Source organism: Rhinolophus sinicus, linkage group LG07 (genome assembly GCF_036562045.2).
Source record: "Rhinolophus sinicus isolate RSC01 linkage group LG07, ASM3656204v1, whole genome shotgun sequence".
NCBI lineage: Eukaryota > Metazoa > Chordata > Mammalia > Chiroptera > Rhinolophidae > Rhinolophus > Rhinolophus sinicus.
The window spans coordinates 121,723,070-121,737,350 of NC_133757.1; positions in this window are offsets into that span (position 1 = coordinate 121,723,070).

Below are 14,281 nucleotides of genomic sequence, written 5' to 3' on the forward strand. Positions count from 1 at the left end.
AAATATTATTTAGAAATGATAAATTAAAACAAGACTTTGTAATAAGTTATATGAAGTATCTTTGTGCCCTCCAAAGCCCAGCGGCATGTATTATATTGCTATCAATAAATCTCAGATTTTCATTATTATGAAATGAAAGAACACAACTATCTAATTTGTGAGGCTGGAAATGTTTGCTTCCCTGTTCCATCGCTCGCTATTAAGATTTCTTCTGATTAAAGATCACAGTGCTAATGCTTCTAAGAGTAAGGACATTTTTCAAGACCTTCACAGTTACATGGTAAGCAGGATTTAATTAATCTAAATTAGACAGTCTCCAAAGCAATTAAACCAGCTATGTCATACCCAATATATATATACATGTCTCATTTTCCATAAAGATGGCAAATTAGTTTCACAAAGATATGTAGTAAGTTAAGTAGATGCAGAAGTTACATATTAAAAGAATCTTGTTCTGTTAGATAAAATTGAAAATTTGTTAAAGATGCGAGCCCTTTGATAAATCACATGAAATTACTTTTACTGTCAGTTTAAAAAAAAGAGTATGCACTGTACTTGTCTCATTAAGGGAAAAAAAATAAACAAATGCCATGAACCGATCCACCAATACTAGAGATATGTTTGGCACCCCTACTGAGTGTAATCCAAGAGAATGCAGTAAAACCAGAAATTGAGCTTGTAACAAAGAAATGCTATATTGATTTATAGGGAAAAGTCTGTTCTTCTGTAATGAAATAAAAGCACCTGTTACCAGAAGAGAATATAAATGCCAAAGGGAATAGGTCTGTTCATAAACTTTTCTACTTAGAACTGCAAAATTCAACTCAGTAAATCAAAATTGTATACAATAAAAGCAAAGCCAAGAACTAGTTTTATTGTGAAAATGGTGTTTTAAAGGCTCACTGGACCATCAATTCTGTCACAAAGTTGAAAAAAAATAAACTGGAGTTTACCATGCAATTGGCCCTTTCTTCCAGAACAAATTTTAAATTGGATTCAAACATCATTTATATATAATATCCTACTGAGGTTGACATTTGGCATATAAACTTTCTGGTTGCTACTCAAATGTTCACTGCATGCCTCTTCTCTTTATGTCTCCTTTTCTTCCTTCTTCCCTAACCCCTATCTTTCTATTAAACACACATTGAACACACTATGTGTGTGACACTGACGGGTTTGGGCGAAAAGAAATGAAATGTGGGCCAAGGTAACAGCAATGGAAACCCCAGTATTCTCAGTGCACTGGGCTCCATCCATTTTGTTAGTGGGATCTGGACCAAAGAAGGTGCCATCCCTCCTCACCCACTTGCCCAGGGAGTAGCTGCAGCAGCAAGCAGCTGGAGAAAGAGGAGAAATGCTGAGGTCCTCCCAGGAGGAAAGCTGTCCAGCTGGGAGCCTTGAGGGCAGCAGCCGGGGTTCTGGCTGTAGCCACCTGACGACGAATCTGCCTGGCTGAGCTGGGAGTGGGGAGGCAGAGTGGTCTTGGTCCAAATAGCCCCGTTTCTTGCCTTTCTTACCAAATTTTCATAGATTTTTCTTGAATAGGTTCTTGATTTGCTGCTTGCTCTTAGGACCATTATCACAAGCTCTACATGGTTGGGTTTTTAAAAATGAGTTTCACCAGTTTCACTGTGGTCAGGTCAGTGGAGGTCCCCAGGTTGTCTTCCTGGAAGTCGATATCCTACGTCATTTGAAGCTGACAAGTTTTAATCAGTGGATGAAATAGACAACTTTCTGCACACCTGTTAATACCCTTTGTCTGTTTTTCAAATGGATTATGAACCTTTCTCTAATGATTTGTTAAAACCTTTTAACGAAGGAAATCACTCATTTTGTATTGTACTTCTTTCCATCTGTCTTTCATCTTTGAGTTCATTATAATTGTTTGTAGTAGTCTCACTTAATTTCACATGCTGCCTAATTGATAGTCCTTTTTGCTTATTGATTCTAAGAGTCAAAAATAATTTACTTGTCTATTAGTTTATAGTTTATTTAACTATGTGTTTTTGTCAAAAACCCTGATATTTCTGTTATAAATCTGGCCAAAGTCTTTATCATGACACACCCTACAAAGCATTGCTTTGCTTAGCTATTGAAGTTGTTAAAGCCAGTGACAACATTTATTTTTAAGCCAGGATTTCCAGCTAACCTTGAATGCCTGGCCTCTGAGTGAGTGATTATACCTTGGTGGCCCTCCAAAGTTCTTTTACTCTACAGTGCCCTCTGTTAGGGTGGCAGCGACATATGCCTACCTGTTCTTTCCTACTCAGAGCTGGCCTCTGAGAGCAGTGCATCTCTTTCAACCCTCTCTCACCTCCAGGTAAACCTTCTCAGGACAGAGTGACAGTCATCAGCCCTCCTTCTTGGTTTAAACACCTGGTTGTGGGATCAGATGACTAGACCACTAATTCCAACTTTACTGTCAGAATTCTTCCCAGGTGATCGGAGCTGGCATGCATGCAAGGCCCTGCTTGCCAGTCTTGCTATTATTCTATGTTTCCCAATGTACTGACCTCAAGAAATTTTCAGTTCATTTTGCAGTCACTAAGTGTCCTTCTGAAAAGTAAATATAGAGAGAGAGAGAAAGAGAGAGAGAGAGGAGAGAAAAGAAAAAGAAGCAAAACTTACTGAACAACAAATTACACTTGTATAGTTACTTTTGCACACTAAGGCATATCTTGGGTAAATTAATATATAATATGCATATTTATTTTGTTTTGTGATATGTTAAAAATAACTTATGCATATGAATGATTTATTTTATTTAAATATTCTTAATTCTGTGCCTCCTGAAATTTGCTGTGACCCAAGATCCCAATCTCCTACAAAATATTTAAGTTAACTTCATCCCCAGTAGTTACCAGGTTCCCAGTACGTAATTAATGAATATTTTTGAATATATTTTCACAGAGAATGAGTAACTCCATATGGCTGCCACATACTCTGAGGACACTTGGTTGGCTTGGTACCACTTACACTAAAGAAAAAGTCTAGGAGTAAAATCAAGGAAGTGAACTTTTTAGGAAAAATTTGTCTAATCTCAGAAGCATTTAGCTAATGCTAATTAACAGCTATCAATTTAATTTAACTCTTTTCTACAAGATTGCTATTATTGGTGACCATCTGGTCTAATTAATAAAAGCTCTTCTTCCACTAGTTCTGATCATCAGCCAAATTTCATTTTCCCCAATCTGGCTTGATTAAAAAATAGTGTTACTCCATCTGTAATAGCCTTACTTTTCTAATAAGCCGGAAACATGACTTTATACCGATTAATGCCATGTTCTAGCATATCTATTGAGTCTCCATCTTGCTATTCAGAAGGAGGCTGAATCTCCTTGAGATGTCTCTTTCAGAAAAAAGATCTCTACATAATATAAACATAATTTTAGAGGTTGAGAACTAGAAGTGTGTTTTGTGTAAGTCAGTGATTGATTAAGCATAGAAATGAAGTGACTACAGGCATCCACTGGGGCTCTTATGACATATCCCCCATGGATACGGTGGGACGAGTGTATTTCTTTTTTTCAGGTTTTTTCAGTAGATACCCTAGAGTTTGCAATATTTATTTGCAGCTAATCCAAGTTAACTTTCAAATAACACTTCACTAATAGTGTGAAGTGACAAAATAATCTTTATTCTTCCCTGCCAGCGCTTGCATCATTGTTGTTTATTTTATAAAAATATGAACAAATCACTCCATCATAGCTACCCAATATTTGTTTTAGGACTACGTGGTGACCTCCAAGCTCTTTACATGCAGAACCAAACCAGAAGTCATGATGTTGAGCTTCCATACATTTTATGACTTATTACTTTGAAAGACAATAATAGTTATGGCTAACAAATTTATTCACTGTTTTTGCATCTATCTCTATCATCTATCTCTCTGTAATAGAAATAAAGTCACGGAAATACGGCTTTTCTCTTTTGCTATTTGGTATCACTTCACAAATGCCATCATATCAGAAAAGCCTTTCCTAACCACCTTATCTAGAGCAATTCCCTGGCTTACAGTTTCTCTCTACCTCCTTACTAAATTCTATTCTCATAGCAATTATCACTGACATGACGATTCTTTATTTATCTATTTAATTAATTACTTATTATCTGTCTCACTGACAAAATATTCAGTGCTATGAAAGTAGGAATTTGCTCTATCGTATTCACCACCATATTCTAGCATCTGAGCTATACTGATAAATGATCCATTCTCAAGCATTATTAACCAATACATATTTTTATATAAATGAAAGATGACAAAAATTTATTCCATGGAAACGACCATCTTATTTTATTTTTCCTACTCCTTTTTCCCTCTACTATACCCTCACCTGGTCATTATTATCAGTGTAAGTTTATGCACTAGCAGCAGGAAAGTATTACGTATTACGTAGCAAGTTTTATTGACATTTTGTATTTTTTAGCTAATCAAAATAAAAATACTGGCTTTGACCAGGTAGCTCAATACTTAAAAGAAAGCAATTAAAATAACATAAGAACATTTGATGAGTAGGGAGGAATTTAATTTTCACCCACTACCCATTTGATGGAAATACAAAAGAAAGATGAGATCTGTTACAGGAAATACAGAAGGTAAATATTCTTTGTACAACAGAATATAATGCTTTAATTCAAGTTCCTACAGAGACACTGAAGGTTACCTCAGACTACTCCAATAATTTATTTAGACCTTGACATAGTTTCTTTCTTTTGATAAATATTTAGTCTTTAAAATTTCCTCTCCTACTTTGTCTTCCTCTGGACTGGGGACATATGTCTGCTTCACCTTGTCTGGGAAGAATTCGTCCCTCAGATCTATATCTATATCTATATCTATATCTATATCGCTCCAGGATCTTTTGGACTTCATGGAACTATCTCTTATATACCTATTAGCTTTGCTCCTTCATGGCATCAACGGATATGTAGTAACTGATAGCAAAGGTTCAACACACACTAGGACTCTTACTTCCCTACCCTCACCCATACACTGTCACAAATACATTCCTATTAACAGTCTTCCCCAGTGGCTTGTGCCAAAAACCTTGGAATCACATTGACTTCTGTCTCTTTCTCACACGTCACATCCAATCTGTCAGCAAATTCAGTTGGATTTGCTCTTACAATTTATCAGGACTCTGACAGCTGCTCACCACCTCTTCCCCTGCCAGTGTGGTCCAAGCCACCGTCTCTGTCCTCCTGTTTGCCACATGACCAGTCTCTCTCTGTTTGTTTATAATGACAGTTTATGCTCATAGAACAGCCTCAGCAATTCTTTTACTGTCTATCAGATTATGGCACTGTGCTGATCAATTCATACAATGGCTTTCCACCTCCTTCACAGTGTAACCAAACACTCTTCCAGCAGCCTACACTGTCTGGCCCCTGCTATATCTTTGACTTCAATCTTACTGTGCCCTTTTACTTTCCCCTTCTCTCCTCTCTGGACACATTAGCTTGCCTCTTATTCCTCAAACAGAACAGGGACTCTTTTTTCTTAAGAGACCGCTTTTTCCTCTACTTGGAACAATTTTCCTCAAGTTATCCTTGTGGCTCTTCTTACCTTCTGCAAGTTTACATTCAAACGGACCATTATTGCAGAGGCCTTTCCTTAACAAAATTGAAAGCTCCATTCCCACAATCACGTACAAAATTAAGTGATTTTTTAAAAAAATTCAAAAAAATTTCACACACACACACACACACACACACACACACACACGTATAAATTATCTGTTTCCTACCATCAGAATGGAAGCTCCATGGTTAGGGGAAGACCGATTTCTTTACTGCTATATCCCTAGTTTTTAGAACAATGAGTGCTATATATAGGTAGCCAATAAATATTTACTGAATGAATTTATCTCCTCTCTCAGATTGGTAAGAATTCAGTAGTTACCCCTATTGCTTTAGTCCCATCTTAATTCTGGGTGGAGTTTCAATCTATTCCTGAGGTTGTTATGTGATTCTTCCCACTCAGCTTCTGCTTTGCTGCTTGGACCTTTGCTACAGGATCATTTCACTGCAGATGCTCTGCCTTCCCCAGTAAACTCACCAGCCCAGCCCTGTCAGCCATTCCTCCGGGACATGTGTGGACCTCTGACTTTTCCATGCCCCCCACAGGAGTGTGTGTATAGATGGGGGGAGGTTAGGAAATAAGCATATGCTCTCCATCTGCTCAACCACGTCAACTACTAATTTTACTCAAACGTTTCTATACCAGTTAATAAACAGAGAATTCTGCAAAATAACTCCTCACAGAGTCCCAAATGGGAAACTCTGCTTTGGGCTCTTCCCTGCACCTTCTGCAGTCCCAAATTTAGGATTCCAGACTGGGAACCAGGAGGCTCCTGGGAGTCCGATGCCATCGTTCACATATTCATCCTCTCTCTGACCCTGCTTTCATTTTCTGTCCCATTTTCCTTCTCATAATTCCCTTTGACTGGATATTTGGGTTTTTATAGTCCTTCATGTTAAAGTCTGAGTTTCTCCCTCCTGTAGTAGAATTCTATCTCAGCTTTTCATATTTTACATAGAATGCAAGTAATACTGAAACACCATTATCTTCCCAATGAAACCTGGAAACTATTTTCATTTTATGTACTTCAGGAAGTCATTTTTAGGACTCCAAGCTGATCATTGACCCCTTTATTTCCCCAGGTGAGTCCTTTCTCTATTTTTCTGAGCAAATAAAATGCTAAGATCAGCCTTGATGATCAAAGTCATAAAAGGGTATGATTCAAGGAAGAAAAGGAAATATATTTTTATTCCTAAACTATTATCGCCATGATGTCTATTTAACTGTAGTGTAAAAATATCTAACCAATACTCCCTATTCTTTCTTATTTTCTGAAGTTTCTGCAACTGATATCCATAAAAATTAATAATCGGTAGAATAATTTCCTATGATGGCTGCAAAAATACCATCAGGATGAGAAGTCCAAATTTCAGTCTTTTGCAAACTGGGAAATAATATTTATTTACTACATCATTTATTTCAGTAAATTTCAGACATGATGTAAAATGCCTAATGAAGTATTCTTACTACCATGATAGAATGGGATCCTTCAAACTTTGATATTGTTGCTTTATCACTAAGCAACTTTTTATAAATCCAACCGCCTTTGTTTCTACTGTCTCTTGACCACTGACACACTCATACACTCTTCACCTTCATCAGATGAAGAAGCATGTACACAATTCCTTTAATCTTCTCCACCCTCCACTCTGCCCTACCTTCTCAAACTTGCTGTCTTTACGCATCATCTTCTTTTTCAGTCAAGGGAAGAAATGACCTTCTTTCTCACGTTAATCTTTTCAGTGGATCTCTGGAGCCATCCCTCCTCTTTTCTATTAGGTTGGTGCAAAAGTAATTGCAGTTTTTGCAATTATTTTTAACCTTTTAAACTGCAATTACTTTTGCACCAACCTAATAGGATGGTATTTTTCTCTCTTCTCTTTCTCCTTCTCTGTCTTTACTGTCTCTTTCCTGACATTGTACACCCATCTTTGAACTATTTTGCCATGACATCATTCTCATCATTCTCCACTTGACTGGACTATATTCTCATGACTTTATTCCCTCTTTTTCTGAATTTTCACTGACCTCCACAGGAGAAGACCTCAAAGATCTCTGCTGACACCTCGACCATACACTCGCTTCTTAGACTTGTGCTGGTGTTTCTGCTCCATTTCTTTACTGGGCTCAGTCACTCTGATGCACTGGTCCTTCAACATTATGTAATAAAATCACGTGGAGGGCAAATCAAGAACATAGGGGCCCAGGATCCGTCAACAGGATGGGGGATGTGAGTCCCCCAGATGGCTCTAAGACAATTCCAAAATATCTGAACCATTGCTTGAGTGATTTTTAAGATCACAACTTCTTAGTTTCCAGAAGTATGTGACTTTTTTGCCCATTACCACTCTCTCAGAACTGTCTCTCCCCTCTTCACTTAAATAACAGACGGCAGTGCTGATCTGACACAACCTGGATAGTCTTATCCCCAGTAGACTCTCAGGAAATGTTTGTTGAAAGGAACTGTATAAACAGGGCCTTTATGAAAAATCTGGTCTTTAGTCTGCTTTGCTCTAACTCAAATTTAATTTCCTTGAGAAATTAGCCTAAGGTTATTATTATTTTTTTCAGAATAACAACACCGATTTTGCTTTTCAGTTCTATAAGCAAATCACTGAAAATAAAATTACAAATGCCAATGTAATTCTTTTCCCTACCAGGCTGTGTTCATATTAGCACTCAGAAACAGCAACTTAAATGATAACAAATTTGCCTAAGGAAAAATTGATGTAATACCATTTTGTAATGCTTTATTGCTACTTTGCTGGTGAATGGATGGAGAAGGCAGCATGTGGCTCTGATTCACAAATTATGTTTCTAATTCAAGGGCATATTCAACCAATGAAATAGAGTTTTTAGTGTAAGTTTCAGAACATATTGAAATATTTGATAGAAAATTGAGTTTTGGGGGCCTATGGCTCTTTTCCCCCCAGAGGATCCTAATTGAAGCCAAATTTTAATGAAGCTAATAAAAATTTAGTAGATTGACATTTGATTGCAAGGATATATTTGTTGCCAACTTACTAAAATTAATCTATCCCATATGTAAAAACAGCACATGAGGCTATTCTTCTTCTCTTTGACTCATGTTATGTTAGCTTTAATACCTACCTTAGATCCAAGCACTTATAAGACTGTCTTCCCTGCATTAGCTGGTGATAATCCACACAGGGATTTCCAGGGCAGTGTAGGGCAGCGTGTGTATTTTAGGCCACCTGTCTATGTGAGTACACACCTATGTATCCATGCACACATGCTGCCATTAACAGATCACATGCATGTAAATCTAAATATAACAAAGTTTTATCAGTGTTAAGCCTACGTAAATCTAGAAGCTGGGTTCTCACAGCAACTTGAAACTAGTATTGGTGTTATGTACTATGACAGGGTTTTTCCATTACACAATCAGATAACCCTGTAATGTGACATAAATATTTGGCAGATCTTCACTTTGCAAACATACATTTACTGTGTCATGTTGTATAAAAAGTTTCTATAATGTGGAAGATACTGAAAAAGTCAGTTCTTGCTTTTATACATTATGTGTAAATATTTTGCTTATGAGACATGCATTAATTTTGAAAGCATAACAATATAAAAGATTGCTTTTTAAAAGACAGTATTTTGTTTAACACTGTATTTCTAACATCAACCAAAAGAACAAATGTTGAAAGATTAATTAATAAAAATGGTAAATGAAGCGTACATTTGGTAAACATAAGATAAACAATATCTCTTTGCTCATAAAAAAGTTTGATTTTAGTTGATAATCTTACAAAAAGTTAGATACTTGGGAATGCAGTAAGCCTAAGGAAAAGATTTTAAATATGAGGAATGAAAATGAATGGGAAGCCTTACCTATAAACTTATTAAAATTCTCATTCTTATATATCATAATGTATATTTGAAAGAAATGAAATAAATTATATTTTATTGTTTCATATATATTTTATAATGAAAATATAAATATTTACTAAAAATATGAAATTGTCATTGAATATAACTTTAATGTTTTCTAGTTGGTCATCAAATTGCGTAAGAACAAACGGCACTGAAATGCAGTTATTTGCATTTTGGGTTATACACAGTCTTAACAAGACTATATCAAAGTGTAGAAAACTACTCTTAAATCACTAACCCCCAATTTAATTTAATTTAGTTTAATATAATACCAGTCACAAGTCAACAACATAATACTGGCTATGGAATCATAGCAGGTAAGGGGCAGCTGCTTAGTCATCCTGGAGTCTTCTCATATCTCCCCAGCTTGGTCTTTGAGCCCTTCGCTGACTCAGTGAGTGGCCATTAGGAGTTCTCCGTGCTGGGCATTGTGCTTGGCCAGAGGGCCTGGGTGACCCAAGCAGACATGAGCACCTCTCTCTCAGTATCTTCTGTTCAGCAGGGAGGGCAGATATTCAGAACGTCTCTACATGTTTGAAGACCCTTTTTTGCTGTCATTCATATTAGAATATGTAATAGTAGTAGTAGTAGTACTATAGTTGGCCTTCAGTATTCCCGGTTTTTGCACCTATTTAACCATGTTTTTGATCCACTGTTGGGAATCCACAGATGCGGAGGGCCAACTGTGTGCATTGATCTATGAATTTTCTATGCATAAGGGACTTCAGCATCTACGGATTTTGGTATCCACGGGGGTTCCTGGAACCAATCTCCCATGGATACCAAGGGATGACTGTACCATGGTACAATACTACTACTACTAGTAGTGCTGCTGCCACTACTACTACTGCTACTACTACTACTACTACTACTACTACTACTACTACTACTACTACTAAAAATGAGAGTGGAACCAAATGCTTAAATAGTCCTTACGATTTTATAACAGGGAAATAATTAGGAACTTTTTGAATGTCAGGGTTAATGGGTTTATGCTTCAATCAATTAAATTGGCCAGTTGTTTCGGTATTTTGAACAGAGAACTGACGTTGACTTAAGAAAAGATTGAGCTAAAGATTTGAGTAACATAAATTAAAATCAGGGTAAAGCAGGAGAGGGACTAGTTAGACTTTTCTTGCAATAAATAATCATATATATCTCAAAGAGATTGTTGACAGTTACAATAAAGCAGATGTAATGTATGTGAGAAACACAAGTTAGCATCTGTAAACCCTGACAGTAGATTAGATGTGGTACTCAGAAAGCAAAGGCAGGATTCCTTGCTTACTCTGAGTTTTCTCGCCTAAGTAGTGGGAAGTATGGAGTCCAGGTAGAGAAGATTCTGGAGGGAACATAAGTCTTTAGATGAACTTTTGGAAGCTAAAATCTCAGTAATGCCTAATGCCGTATCAGTGGAGGGTTCTATGGGGGGGATGATTTAGATGGGGGAATGAGGGAGAATAAAAGTTTGAGCAATGCCCAACCTTTGCTCAAAAAGAGAGACACAAATTCAAGTGCTATGGAGAGCAGATGAGTGTTTAGAATTGAGCCAAGAATGGTTTTGACTTTTGAAAGAGCAAGTTCATTTGCCACAGGGAAAAGTCATTATAAGAGGAATATATTTTCCCCCAAACATTCAGGAATGCCTGTACACTGTGAAGCCCAACCTTCTGGAATATTTTAGGATTTCATTATCTGGACTTAAAACACACATCTATGCTTATCTCCAACCAGTCTCAAGAATTATACATGCATGACTACTTCAAATCCTAGAACCCTGTTTCAATTACCTTCCAGTGAAATACCTTTCCTCAACATCTGTCATCATCTGTCTTTATAAAGCTCATTAAAAAAAAAAAAAATCGTCTCCATTTCATATTTCTTCCCTTTTACCTTAATTTCTAATTCATGAATAGCTATGTTATCATATAATTGTAATCATCAATGCATGTTTAATGGACATGATATTTTAAAGGTTACCTCACGCACTGAAATTAAAAATAGTCCCTCAATATCATTGTACAGCTAGCCTGTTTTTATTTTTCCACAATTATCTCAAAAATACCATTGTACAGTGATTTTTTTTAATCACGATCTTAACAAGTTCTATTTTGCAATTAATTGATATATCTCCAAAATCTATTTTAAGGTTTCTGTGGGTTTCTTTTGTCATCTGTATCATTTGTTCTGGAAATTTTGACCATTCTGCATTTTTATTTGGCTGAATGTGTCTCCCTGGTGTCATTAATATATTTTTCCATCACCTGCATTTCCTGCACATTGGTAGTTTTGCTCTAAAGTCTTGACCATATTTAAGTTTATTTTTTCATTTGTCTTTTCTTCCTTTCTTTTTCTTCATTTTTTTAAAAAACTTTTTTGGCAAAGCTGCTCCAAAGGCAGTGCGGTGTACTTATCGTATTTCCATTTAAGGAGGAATATCATGTCTGTTGAGTCACTTCAGCTCACTTTTTGAGGCCCAGTCCTTACATTACGCTTCCAGGGCACATTCCTGAGTCCTCCCACACTCCTCGGAGCCTGCATGGCCCTTATCAGTTCTTTCTACCAGAAATTAAAATCTTTTTTATGTGTGAATATTCTAATAACCTCGATTGTAAATGTTTTCCACCTTAGCGACTGCCCATGTCTGATATTGAGTATGACACACCCCAGGGCCAGATTTGTTTGGGATGAAAACATTGGGTTATATCCATATGATGCTTAACATAACTGTGCTGTCCAACCAATGCTCAACAATCGCATACCAGTTACATTACATATGCTTATGTGATTTGTTTACTATTCACCGCCTATCCTTCCAGTATTATTTCAGGTTACACCTCCTTGCGCAGAAAACTCCAGTCTCAGTAATCTTCTCAGTCTCTAGAACTTTATAACAGGTTTTGGGTTTGTGTGTGTGTGTGTGTGTGTTTTCTCTGTGCTGCTGTAACAAATTACCTTAAACTTAGTGACTTAAAACAATATGCATTTATTATTTCAATGTTTCCATCGATCAGACCACCAGTATGGTTTGGCTGGAGCCTCTGGTCAGGTCTCAGAGATTAAAACCAAGGTGGCTGACAGGTCTGCGATCCTCCTCTGTGGCTAGCGGTCCTTTCCCAAGCTCACTGGTGGTGGCAAAATGTATTCTCTAGTATTGTAGGACCAGGCTCCCTATTTTCTTGCTTGCTATAGACGACAGGTACCTCTCAGTACAGCTTTCACCTTTGTGCTTTCCTCCTGGAGGCCAGCAAGAGCTCATCCGTCTGCCTTCTGCCACTAGCCAGAGAAAACTGCCTTTAAGCAGGTCACCTGATTGCGTTAGGCCCACTCAGGTGATGTCTGCATTGTAAGATTCAGTGACTTGGAACTTCCATTGCAACTAAAAATCCCTTCCCGACAGCACCTAGATTAGTGTCCCACTGGATAAAAGGCACAGGAATGCTGGCAAAAGGCCCTCTGGGAATTCTGCCTCCACAGCCTCTCAAGCAGGCCTATCTCCTCGGGCTCCTTGCTGCCTGTCGAAGCTCCTTGAGCTCTCACCCAGGCTCTTCTGTTCCTTTCCTTCCCAGTATAAATATCACTTCCTCGGAGTGGAGTTCCCTGATTATTGTCTAAGTGCCTCCCCCACCTCATACTTCATTCTCACACAGTAGTCTTTGTTTCCTTCATAACATGCATCCCAATCTCTCTTTATTCAATTGACGTATTAATTTACTTGCTTATTTTCTCTCCCCCCACCACCACCACTTAAATACAGGATCTATGGAGACTGGGAAACTTCCATGCCTTCTTATAACCCCCAAGACTAACTGAGTGCATGGCACTAGTAGGTGCTTACAAGTTATCTGTTACTGAATGAGTAACGAACACCAGCCTCTGGATGTAAATGAAATTTATGCTCTGAAAAGTAATCCATCGCCACTCACAATGTAAAACCCCTACACGAATGAAATTGTTAAATCCTCAAAATTGAATTTCAACTTCTTTTACCTCAAAAATATCAAACTCAGCATTATTTTTTAAGTATAAAAGTAAACCTGCCATTTCATAAAGAAAAACAATAAGGTAAACAAAGAGAAAAGTTCTACGCGATCTATGCCCTCTTGATAAGCCATCTCACATATTCATCTCTTTTCGTCACACAAAGACATACTGCTAACACTTTGCTTGGAAAAGAAGGCACATTAACACAGCTCTGGTTATACAGTCGGGCATTAGGCAAGGAAGTCATATTTTTCAAAGCTGATGACCTGAACTTATTTCCATTTTCAGTTCGAAGCTGGGATTTTCACCCTCCCATAATCTTCTTTAAAAATGCATTTAGCGTTTCGCATTTTGCATAGCAGGGTGTTAGAAGCAAGCATTTTTGATGTTTGAACCAGAGAAGTGGATGCAGTAAGTGTTTGACTTTTGGTTGTGTACTATGCACTGTTTTTTACCTTTTGTTTCGGAGAATTAAGCCTGAGTGATTTGCTACCCTCCACCATGGACACTAAATTTTACTTTTATTTGTGTGATTTCACATTTACTTAAATCTTCAGTATAACTTGAAGGCTGAAGAATAAGAGGCATGCACTCTGGCCCTTTTACTCCTGGCTCTTCATCATCAGCTCCCTGAAGCTCAGAGTATTTCAGTTGGTCCTTCCTTTTAGGAGGACATTTGAAAAGGCACCACTGTTAGAGTCCTCTGTTGCACTGCAGCCCTCAGCCCGCCTGTAGGGGGCCAGCTCCTGGGGTTGCTCAGGCAGCCTGAGGCTCCTTCCCAGTCACCTTCTCCATCTCTGGCAGTGGGAGGCT